General features: G+C 39.6%; 1 protein-coding gene across 9 annotated transcripts in view; it reads left to right on the top strand.

Moving 5' to 3' along the window:
• dnm2a (dynamin 2a) overlaps positions 1–12528 on the top strand; it is a 60833-nt gene that overhangs the window by 13440 nt on the left and 34865 nt on the right. The window lies entirely within an intron of this gene.

The raw sequence follows: 12528 nt of genomic DNA, 5'->3' as shown, positions 1-12528 counted from the left end.
GGCTAGATCGTATGCGAACGGACGACCTGATGTGTTAAGTTCGAATTAAAGGTGCAGTGTGTGACTTTTAGCGACATCTAGCGGTTCGGTTGCGAGTTTACACTAAGGGCTCAGCCCACCGCTCACCCCTCCCTTTCGAAGAAGCTACGGTGGCTAAAACGGGACAAACATCGTCATCTGAGACAGCAGAGAATAGCCAGCGTAAACCAAGTTTCTGTACCACAGTCCATTATAAACCACATCATGGATAAAGTTTCAGGTAATACAGCGAGGGAGAAGAACCACATGAAACTATGCAACTGTATATTTTTTCTAACAGGGTAGTAAAAGTTTAGCTGGCTAATATGAGCTGTTACTGTGGCTGAGCTGGTTAAAGCGTTAAGCCTTGTTTAAACTCGATGCGTCCGCATGAGCCCAAAGGTGCGTGCGGCAGAAATGACATGATTGTAACAGCGCGCGCGCCTCCACATCCCCTAGACACCACTTACTACACACAATAGGCTTTTTTTCTCTGATTTTGGAAACTCGATCGACTTAAAATGCTTCCAAGATCGACGGGTTGGTGATTCCTGTAACTGTTTTACGGTCAATGACAAGAGTAGCCTACTAATCAGCTGTCTCACGAACGTAACCAGCACATTTATCCCCACATAGCAAAGCCATAACACAGCGAGGGAGAAGAATTAAGTTACATGAAACAATCCAACTACATATTTACACCACTGACAAGGGAAAAGTCACTACACACAGTGTTTATGACTATCTTCTTCTAGCTTCCTGCGGCTTCTCTTTCAAGGTAGTGACGAAACGCGCTCTGTAACGCTGTTTGTTCGCGTTCGGCTACGGTAGAAACATCACGTCACAATATGGCGACCTTCATAGAAGGGGATTCCCGCGCCTATGTAGATATAAATGCCTCATTCTAAGGTAATAAAAACATTACGGTTTATTAAGTAAGTTCTTTATACACCACTGAACACATAGTTATGGATGTCATATTGCATTTCTGTTAATAGATACTCAAAAATGTTACACACTGCACCTTTAAACAATATTTTTTTTAACACTTTAAAGTTATTCCGTATGCTAATTTCTGTAAAATGGCGGTTATAAATAATCATGGCTGAGATAATTATTTTAGAATTATTAAATCAATATTTATGTTGATTAGCTTTATAAAATGTACTGTTTTTTTATTTTAGATGTATTGAGTGTCATTTGTTTTGTGTGAGTACATTAATTTTACCATGGGGAATAAGCCGAGGTAACGGTTGCTTCACGATCAGTTTCAAAGTTCGTGCGACTGCGAATGTCGTTCGCAGGAAAGGCGGCTTTAGTTGCTGCTAGAGCTGCACGAGTCTTGATAAATTGAGAATATTTTTTTTTGGTTTCAAATAGAGATCAAAATTCTCCCATGATAACAGACAACTAAATAAAATAACATAATTTACTAAAGTTTTGACAAAATATTAATTGCTGCAGTCTATTTGAATCAAAATCACGATTACCATTCTTTGTAATGCGGGAAGTCAAACTATAACTTGGCTTATGTATAAAGGTTGTTAAAATATTCTAACTGCAGCTTACATTGTGTTTCCTATTCTCTCACAGATCTTCTTAGCTTCCCTTTCATCAGGCTTTTAATGATTTAAGTCATCTCTTGGAATACATAAAGGCAAACAAGGCCAGATTTGTTCTGAACAATCAGAGGAGAAAAATGATAGTTTGGTCCATTATTCATGGAAGTCCAGCTCTAAAGCCCTTGATTCCACTGTGTGCTCACTCTTATGAATATTTTAACATAGTTCCTAGTTTAACTGTAGCATAAGATCATAACCATGAATGGCTATATGGCTCCTCATTACCATGGTTAGGTCAAGGTAACTATGGTTTATAGTTTTATATGCATAGTATACACACACATAAAAGCTGTTAGGTTTTATTCATCAACGATTCCTGAAAAATCTATCACACTTTCCAAAAAAAAAGTTTTCAACATTGATAATAATAAGAAATGTTTCTTGAGCGTCAAATCATCATATTAAAATGATTTCTGAAGGATCATGTGACACTGAAGACTGGAGTAATGATGCTGAAAATTCAGCTTTGATCACAGGAATGAATTACATTTTACAGTATTTTAACATAGAAATAGCTATTTTAAATTGTAAAAACTATTTCACAATACTACCGTTTTTACTGTATATTTTTCAAATAAATGATTGGAGTGCATAAGAGACTTAATCCTTTACGAAAAAACCTTACAGACCACCAAACCTTTTGAATAGTATAGTTATTTTTTTAATCTGTAATATTTTCACTAACATGCTAACAACATGCTATGGATGCTTGTTTTCCGCCACAGAATAAAACATTTTAAAAGATAATTGCGACTTTTTATCTCGCAATTGCGTGTTATAAAGTCAGAATTGTGAGATGTAAACTCACAATTGTGTGTTATAAAGCTAGAATTGCGAAATATAACCTCGCAATTGCCTGTTATAAAGTCAGAAGTTTTTCTCGCAATTATGAGTTTGTATCTCGCAATTCTGACATGTTTTCTCAGAATTGTGAGAAATAAACTCGCAATTGTGAGTTTAAAGGGGTCATATAATGCCATTTTTGTACAAGCTAATATGATTCTTTAGGGTCTAAATTAAAAGTTTGTAATATACTTTAATTAAAAATTCTCATTAGTATTGTAAGAAAACACTTATTTTACCTGGTCAAAAACAGCTTTGTTTTCAGCACGCCGTTTCAGTGCATATGACTTTAAATGATAATGAGCTTTGCTCACCCCGCCTCTCTGTTCTGCGCATACACCGTTTGTAACACAATAACACAATATCCATAACGCGTTGTTCATTATAAACGTGGGATTATGAATTATATTGAGAACGTTGTACATAGAAAACATGCTGTAATGTACCCTGAGTGTAAACCGACGCATTCATCGTGAAGCGTGCAGCTGGCGATTTGCAAAGATTCATATAAATATATATAAAGATTAATAAAACGTTACACTCACTTTAGTTCTTCTGAAGGTTCAGCAGGAAGACGAATAGGTTCCGATCCTTTATTCAGGTGCAGCTTCTCAGCAAAACCAGCTTTACACTGATCCTCGTTTAAAAAGCAGTCTGGTGAGAAATGATTCGCGCAAACATGAGAGCATTGACGTTGCTCGTGGGGAATATTCCCTTCGAAAACAAAACTCAGCCACTGCGTCTTCAGTGGTTCGGATATAGGAACATTAAAATGACTGCTGTGTTCGTTATTACACCCAAGAACAGAACACCACAATCGCTTAGACGCCATTCTGCTCATAGACAGCTCCAGCATATCAACAATGACCGCGCCGATCCGCGCGGACTATGATTGACAGGACGAGCGAGGGCGGGTCTGTGTTGAATCACTGCTGTCAATCAACAATCGCGGGAGGGGCGTCCGTTTTATTGACGTCACAAAAACGAACGGCTCAATTTGAGGCAGGGGAAAACATATAAGGAGATTAAAACAAAAACACTGGATGGATTTTTATCATTATATGATGGTTGTGTACAGGCACTGCCAACACACATTTCAGTACAATCAACTTGTAAAAGTGCATGTACCATTATATGACCCCTTTAAGGGTAACTAAACCCTAAAACAGCTTATTTTTAGTTAATGATCTCTAAAGACTGTGGCTTTATAAATGCTGTTCATTGATTCAAGTAATTTCTTTTGACATTTGGGTATAAAGTGTTTTAATTCTACAATATATGGTGTAAAAACGTCTGAGTGCTGCCCTCTTCAGGTTGAACGGTGGCTACTGCAGTTGAATTTTCCTATTGGACGTTGTGGTGCCCTGTGATGTAAGCAGGCACCAGCTAACCACGCCCTTGCCTACAGAGAGACCCATCTCAGGTGCAAATATTGCCAGTGGGTGGAGTCAGGCTCTGACCAGGGGTTTAGTTACCCTTTAAGTCCAATGCTAAAAAAAAGACTGACTTTCTTCCTCAGAATTGCGACGTTTTATCATGCAATTCTGACTTTATATCTCCCAATTGCGTGTTATAAAGTTAGAATTGCGAGCTATAAACATAAAATTCTGAGAAAAAAAGTCAGAATTGCGAGATGTAAACTCGCAATTGTGAGAAAAAGTCATAATTGTTAGATAAAAAAATCGCAATTAAAGTAACACCAGGTTACTTTTGCTCTCGGGGTGGGGTCCCCCTACAGTTGGGAAACAGTATTGTCCTCTAGACCTCTACTACTGTCGTAAACTCACATGCACGTCATCCTACATGCACGTGCAATTGTTGAAAACCATGATAGCCCTGAACACTGTAGGAGGAGGTCGCATGCTGGTGTTCTGCTTGCGTCTTGTCTTTAAGCCTAGTCTATTGGTTACCGTTTTACTGAATCTATATGATACTTCAATGCAATGTTTGAGTGGTTGATAATAACCATATATCGTCAATATTATAATATCAAGCTACCATAAATGAATCTGCAAATTTTACAAATCGATTTGCATTATAGCTTGAGGCAAGACAAATAAACAAATATCACAGACATGTTAGGTATCCTAAAATATGATTTTGTACATCTTATATTAGGGATGGGGCCGATCCGATCCAGTATCGGTATCGGGACCGATACCAGCGTAATTCACGTATCGGATTTTCCCGATCCAACCTGCGGAGATATCCGATATCCATGAGCCATGTCTGCGCTTTAACGTAGTCTGCTGAAACGACTCCAAAAGTGATTCCCGCGGCCCGCCGGCTAGTCTGCTAGCTGGCTGCAAACTGTGGAATGGATATCCTGAACGGAGGCACGGCTCAATGAGACACAGAGACCCCCCCTCAGGAAATCCATTCCGCAGTTTGCAGCCAGCTAGCAGGATAGCTTTGAGCTGCCAACATGTTCGCTGTGTGGAAATCCTATGGTGGAAATACTTCACTCTGGAAACACCGCAGCAGAGCAAGACAGCAAAATGCAATGTTTGCAAAGCCGTATTAATTAAACCATTTGTCTGTGATGCATGTTTGCTATTCACAGTCCAGAAGAGAAAGAGAGAGATCTCTCACGCGGTGCCACAGCGCGCACAACACGACAGCCCATCAGCATGATCGGTGATTGTTGTAAAATGCAGTCTCTACTGTTGCTATATTGCGGGACGCTTTTAATAATAAAAAAGCTATTAAAAGCACAAAAATCTGCGCAAGAGAAGCTGTTCCCGCGTCGCGCGCTCCGAAACAGACCGCAACGAGACAAGCACATTATACTTTGGGCTTCATATGCACGTCTAAACGATCAAATGTAGCCTACACAAAAATGTCAAAATGACCGGCTTGGAGATTCACTTAAACAGTTTGTCTAAAATGGACGTAGTTATGGAAATAGTTGGGAGAAAATATGGTGCACTCGTTCTTAAAGGGGAAGCAGTCTAATAAACATGCTGACGATTGCTCCATTACTGAGAATCAAACAACAAAAGGCAAAGAGAAAATCACTCACAGCTCTTGAATGAATAACTTTAGCTTTAATAAGCATAAATCTATCTATGATAAACTTTGCAGTGCTATTTTACTTTTGATTACTTTATTATAATTATTTTTAGACCATACCTGAATAATGTTAGTAGACCTTCCTGAAATTAAAGCACTGTGTAGGCCTGTATAATGTGTATCTTTGTTTAATTGTCTATCTTTTGTTTATCTATTATATATATATATATATATATATATATATATATATATATATATATATATATATATATATATATATATATATATATATATATATATATATTGACATACATGCATACATACGTACATATCATACTTGCCTGTAGAGAGGAGTTTATTTCAGCATCATATAAAATCAACAATAATGATAATAATAATATTAAAGCAAACACAGCTCTGGTATCGGAAAAGTATCGGTATCGGCCGATATCCAAATTCAGGTATCGGGATCGGATCGGAAGTGAAAAAATGTGGATCGGTGCATCCCTATCTTATATATTTACTTGCAAGAATTTAGCCCCTACCAAACTTGTACACGCCGTTTAGACATAGGCTTTCATTTGATTTTTTGATTTTTTTTTTTGCCAAGTCCGCATCGGTCGGGCACCCCTCCTCCTCCTTCAGCTCACGCCAGCGAGAAAATGCTGGCCCAATGTTGATCCTCGTTCTGCCTTTAACGCGATCACTTTCTCTTTTTCTCTTTTTGCTTTGCTCCGGTAAAACCTTTGCTTTCTTGTTTTTCTGTGCTGCTTCGGCCATGACTATAACATTTGGCTCGCACGTCCGATTTTAAGGAAGTGGGGGTGGTGGTGGATGTGACTTATATGCCGTAAAGCAGTCGAATTTTGTAGTTCTCTTTGTTCGCCGGTTACTACCCGAAACCTGAAGTTTAAAAGTACGATTAAAAACGCTACAGACCCCGTCAGGCTATGGCAGACGTGTCATTCAACCTATTGTAAGTCGATGTACCATCACAAGAGACTTGGAAATATATTATGAAGGTTGAAAAGTTACCTGGTGTTACTTTAACCTTTATTTTTAAATTCTGTGGCGGAAACAAGCTTCCATAGCATGCTGTGCTTTACCATTCTATAGACTAACACTGTTAAAACGCTCTCAAAAAGGGTACATCTTTAATCCATCCCCTGTAAAGCACCACCGCCACACACTGACCCATTTCTAGAGTTTTCTGATTGGCTGAAAAAGTGAGGGCTAACTTTTTCTCTTTTTTTTTCATCGAGACAGATGTGATTAGCACATCTATTTTCAGTGATATCTGTCAGGTGTCAGGGACATTTCATACCTGCTATTCCAAAAAAATGATTACAGCACCTTTAAATGTTACAGTCTAGAAAAACGTAATGGCCCAAAAAAATAGGCTTCCATTATTTCTCATTTCTTTCTCTTTGATTTTGGGCTGAACGAGATCCATTCTTGGCGGGTTTACGCGCTCATATTTCAAACAAACAAGAAAAATGCAGTTTTTCCATGACCCATCCTCTCTATAATGAGTGAACTCTTCGGAGCTGTTCTGTTCTGTGCTTGCTCATATTTTGTATAATGAGAGCAGGTTATTAGCTGGTGGACGGAGACTCACGCTGGGTGTATCTGAAGTGAGACGAGTCCTGTCTGTTCCTCCCGGTCTCTTTCCACTCTCTCTGCGCCGCTCTGCGGTTGTGCATGTATAATGGATGAAATGATACACAATCTGCTCAGCCTCCTCTATCATTTAAAGCCCATGAATAATGGACAGCAGCCCACCTGCCTGTTTGCTCTGGAAATAAGCGAGAAACGAAGTCTTCCGGAGCTCTCGTAGCATATACCATATGGGTATTTTGTTCCTATTTGCAATGCGCCTCGGTCCGTTGCGCACTTGTGTATTTACTGGGCATCTTTTTTAATGAGTGTGTGTGGGTGTGTGTAGGTGTTTGACTTTGCTGGCAGAGTGGGTGTAAGTCGAGAGCCATGGATGCGGGGTTATGCCAGCACACAGCTCTCTGGCCTGTTTTCGTTCGCCCTTCTCCCCCTCCAGGCATTGGCCGTTGTCGTACAGCCACGTGCTTCATGCAGCCAAACGGGCTGTCTTCAACATAGGCCACACTTGAAAGCTCTAGCTTACTTTTGCTGGGCTCAACGCTATGGAAATTTTCACTGGCCCCACCGGAAATCAACAAAATCAATGTTATTGTTTTTGCTGGTTTTCCCATGTTACCTTGTAATCTAATAAATTAGCTTATTATGACAGTGAAATTTCACAATTTTCAAATCAGATTTTGATACTACGGCAAAAAACTACTAGCCTAACTAATATAAGGTTCAAACGATTAAGTTCCCAAGTGTTTACGTTCACTTAAAGTCCCTGTGTAGTCAATAATTTTATCCCTTAAAACTCATATTTCATCACCAAAATGACATATTTAAAAGTTGTTTCCTTGAAAAAAATTCTTCATGACTTAAAATAGCTTGAATGTAACTCTACACCTTGCCTCATTTAGTATATGTGGTGCTGTGAATATGCAAATGATCCCCGCCTCCACTCACTCGCACCAGCTCAGAGATCCACTCGTTGACCTGATTGGTTACAAGGTAGTTTGTGACGTCAGAAACACCAGCGATTTCAAACTGTGTTTTTGAGACTGTCTTTGGTTCACTCCAGTTTTAAGGAGAAAATACTCAGCAATGACGTTGACTTATGAATTTGCACATGGTTTGTCTTAAAGCATATTAAAAACATAGTAGGGGTGTAGTATTCGTATTGAACCGTTCGGTACAAGGCTTTCAGTTCGGTACGCAATACGCATTACAAACTGAACGATTCGTTGGACCATTTTTCCTGCCGAACAAAAACCACCACAACATTGCACAGGATCAAATGGCAAACGTAATGAAAGCGGAACGAAACTTATTTTGTGCTTCACGGACCGTTTATCAGTTCGGACCAATGTCAGTGCAGCGCGAGCCGATCTTGATCAAGCGACACTGTCACTACCTGTCTATGGTCAATACACAGCGCTGAGAGATCTAGTAAAGAAAGCATTTGAAGTAATAACATCGCTGCGAGATCTAGTGAGAAACATTCAAATGTCTCCGTTATTAACGGATCAAACAGCGCTGCGAGAAACATTGTGCCATGAATGAACTAGTTATAGGATTAAGTCCAGCAACATTCACCATGGATTTAATGTAGCAACACTAACTGTAACCATGGAAGTTTGGGTGAAATAGTCAAATGCTTTCAAGTACGTAACGTCACACATCTATTTCCAGCACTTCAAAACTAAAATATTATGTTTTAACAAATATTATACATTATTTGCTCATCCTTCAAAGATTACCCCCATTTATAAAAATAAAAGTTTCAACATGTAGGAAAACTCCCATTTATTAAAAAAAAAAAAAAGAATGGGAAATTTCCCTGGCATTTCTTTCTTTTTGCTGTATCGAAAACATACCAAACTGTGACACCACTGTATCGTATCGAACCGAACCGTGAATTTTGTGAACCGTTACACCCCTACCAAATAGACATATAAATAACATTAAAAACTTGATTTTCACCACAGGGGGACTTTATAACATATCCGACTGTATACGTATCTCTTTCCAGCTCAACCTATAACAAGAGTTTGGGGCGTGGCCAAAATAGGCGGAGCCAGAGGGTGTTTAGCCGAAGTTTGACCATGAAGTTTTACATGGAAAAAGACATTCAGCTTCTGTTACATAAGTGCAAGCCACAGTTTGCTGCATTTAGACCTTCAGAGATTAAACGGGACTAAGCGAACAGGGTGTTGCAATGCTACGCGCTACAATGAACACTGCAATACCATCATGCACCTGTTCAGAAAGACAAATGTAGTTTAGAATTTTTGCTATGATTTGTCCAGTGTAGACCGCCTCAAACAGTTGTGGCACGTCATATCAAAAAATGTGCCCGGAGCAGATACGTTGGATAGGTTTATTATATTATAAGAGATGCACGCGCGCGTTCGCTCTAGACCAAGTGTTAAGTCTACTCAATTACAGTACTTACTCATGACACATAACAACACAGCTAAAAGTATTCCTAATATGTTGGACAGTTTATTGAAAACACATGTTGAGACATGCCTTGACAAGCACCAGTAAGAGCTGTTGTGATGTTTGAGTTGAGGGAGGCGTGAAAGGGGCATTTGCAAGATTGTTGCAAATGCAATAATTCTCCAAGGTGCCACTAGTGTTGCAGAAATTATATACTTCACCTTTTAAGGTGCAGTAAGTGATTTCTGAGAAAAGTTAGGCAACGTTTACACATAGCCGGGTATTTAGAGAAACGAATATTTTCTCCCTCTCCGTTTTCAAAAATAACATCGTGCACACACCCGCATAAATACGCCGTCGAGCGCCATCATAACTATGCCAAACCTATGGGCGGCAGTGTAGGGAGAAGGATAAAGCCATGCAACCCAATCAAAATCCTCAGAATCGACAAGAGAGAACCTAAAACCCCGTTTCTCCCAGTTTACACGGCAACACATAACCGGCGTTTTCAGAAATCTCCACTTTGCCCGGAGTTTTTAGAAATAATCGTTTTCTGTGATAAAAACGGCGTTTTCGTGTAAATGAGAGGGCAAAACGCAGAGAAATATCTGCGTTTTCCCATCGTGTAAACGGGGCCTTAATCAGACGAGCACCAAAACACACTTGTAGCCAATCAGCAGTAAGGAGCGTGTCCACTCATGAGGGGGGAGGTGCCTGTGCTGCATAGCATGTTTGTGAATTTGGGGGCAGAGGTATCAAGATAGGGGTGTGTTTGCTTTGGTGATTTCAAATATCAACAGCGTTTCTCAGAAATCGCTTACTGCACCTTTAAGCTGGCAAGACTTAAACATTTGGAAATGATCAACTTTCATGGCAACACAGCAGTCGGGCCACTGACAATTCCAGTGACAGCTGGAACCTCAGCGTCTTTCTCGCTGGCCCCGGGCCATTGGGCAGTCCTTATTGTCAACAAGCCATGTTTTGTCTCATCGTCTCTTTGTGTATGACTCTTCTTTTTTTGTGTTACTGTCTGTGTGTGTGTTTTAAAGCATGGTTTGTCTTTCCCTTCGGGCTCTGCTGCATTGTGCGTTAGGTGGGCCGGTGATTTCGGGGAAATGGCTGTTGGATTCACAGCTGACTGCACTGGCTTTGATCAGGACCAGATGTAGAGCAGGAACTCATGGAGAGACAGGCTTACTCATTAAGACAGGCTGTGATTGGACTCTCGAACCCGCAGACACGCTCAACACACCCACAGCATGTGGGATACCATCAAAGCTTCCCATTTGGAAAAAAAGACACATCATAGGCATTTCATCATGTGGTTTTATAGTGTCCCAAAGGCCTGAAACATATCGGACGCAAGTAAATAAATGCAAATGTTCATAGTATAAACTAATTCTTCTACGTTCAAATTTATATTTCAGGTCAGCTGCTATCATGGTAGATCGACAGTTTGAGTACTTTCTAGATTTTTTTTTTTTTTTTTTTTTACAGAAATCTTTGTTATGGTAAGGTAACAGACCTGTTTATAGCGCAGGAGTTGTTAAAGAATTGGTTCATCCAAAAATATAATTCAGTCATCATGCACCCTGCAACAAATCATGTTTCTTTCTTCTAAGAAGATATTTAGAAGAATTTTGTTCTAAGAAAGTCATACTGGTTTGCAACAACATTAGAGTGAATAAATGATGGCAGAATTTTTACTTTTATGTGAACTATCCCTTTAAGTAGTTGAATAGGCCTATGCGTTAGTTAAAGGGTTAGTTCACCCAAAAATGAAAATTCTGTCAGTAATTACTCACCCTCATGTTGTTCCAACCCCGTAAGACTTTCGTTCATCTTCGGGACACAAATTAAGATATTTTTGATTAAATCGGATCACTCCTCCATAGGCTGCTAGGCAATTGCATCTGCCGGCCCAGAAAAGTTAGTAAAGACATCGTTAAAATAGTCCAAGTGACTACAGTGGCTCAACCTTAAGTTTATCAAGCGATGACAATACTTTTTGTGTGCCAAAAAACACACAAAAATAACGACTTTATTCAACTATTAATTTTCTTCTGTGTGGGCCTCTGACGTGAGTTCACGAGAGCGACACGACGCATGCGCAGACACTGAGAAGAGGTTAGTTATTGTCTGCTCTCTGCTGCTTTAAATACTGTATTAATTGGCTGTCAATGTCTTTTATTGCACATCAGCTGGAAAAAAAAAGTATTTCTAGAACGTTCCTCTGTGTTGTTATCGTTGTGCTCTGGACTTAGAACTTGATCGTTATAGTTATGGTTTTTATTGTCCACTCCATGGTGTGAATGGGCCTTTAGGGTTAGAAAATGAAAACGTTTAGCGTAAAAGTCGTCCCATGTACGTTACTTAGCAGCGAGGCAATACTGATTCAGGATCTATTGCACGACCAGTGCAGTCCGATTCCCATACGAGTGATTCTTATGAGCTTTTTTTTTTTAAAGAATCGAAAACACAGCACAACCAGTGTAGTTCGATTTGCAAACCAATGATGAATTCTGACAAATTGGTTCTATTTTGGCTTTAACTGTGAGACTTATTTCATCACTTGCGATGCTTTGTGGTATGAAAACATTTTTCCTGATATTACCATTAACACCGTACCTGTTCTGTCCTCTGTGCTTTGTTAAATCTGTGGGTGTAAAGGGCTGAAACTGCTCTCTGCTCACAGTTTGATCTCAGAGGGTGTTTATAATACGCAACAGTGTTATTAAATGTACCCTGATTTGGCTGTAAGATACGGCTGTGGCCATTCATTTGCAAAAGCATTGCAGCCTCTTTGGAATTGTTGCCACCATGTTTTAATATTCATTGCTACAAGGGACCATGATAGCGTCTTGGTTTGTGTGTGTGTTCTGATATGAATGCAAAGAGGTTGCCCCTAAACCTTCGCTCCTCTCATGAATAATTTGATCAAACTCACCACCCCTGAAAATTGAGCTGAAATTTGCTATGAATGACTCGGGAGTGT

The sequence above is a fragment of the Rhinichthys klamathensis genome, unplaced genomic scaffold (genome assembly GCF_029890125.1).
Source record: "Rhinichthys klamathensis goyatoka isolate OS25496 unplaced genomic scaffold, OSU_Roscu_1.1 h1tg000015l_1, whole genome shotgun sequence".
Lineage (NCBI taxonomy): Eukaryota > Metazoa > Chordata > Actinopteri > Cypriniformes > Leuciscidae > Rhinichthys > Rhinichthys klamathensis.
Note: the sequence above shows the minus strand (reverse complement) of the source record. Positions and strands in the feature narration are given on the sequence as shown.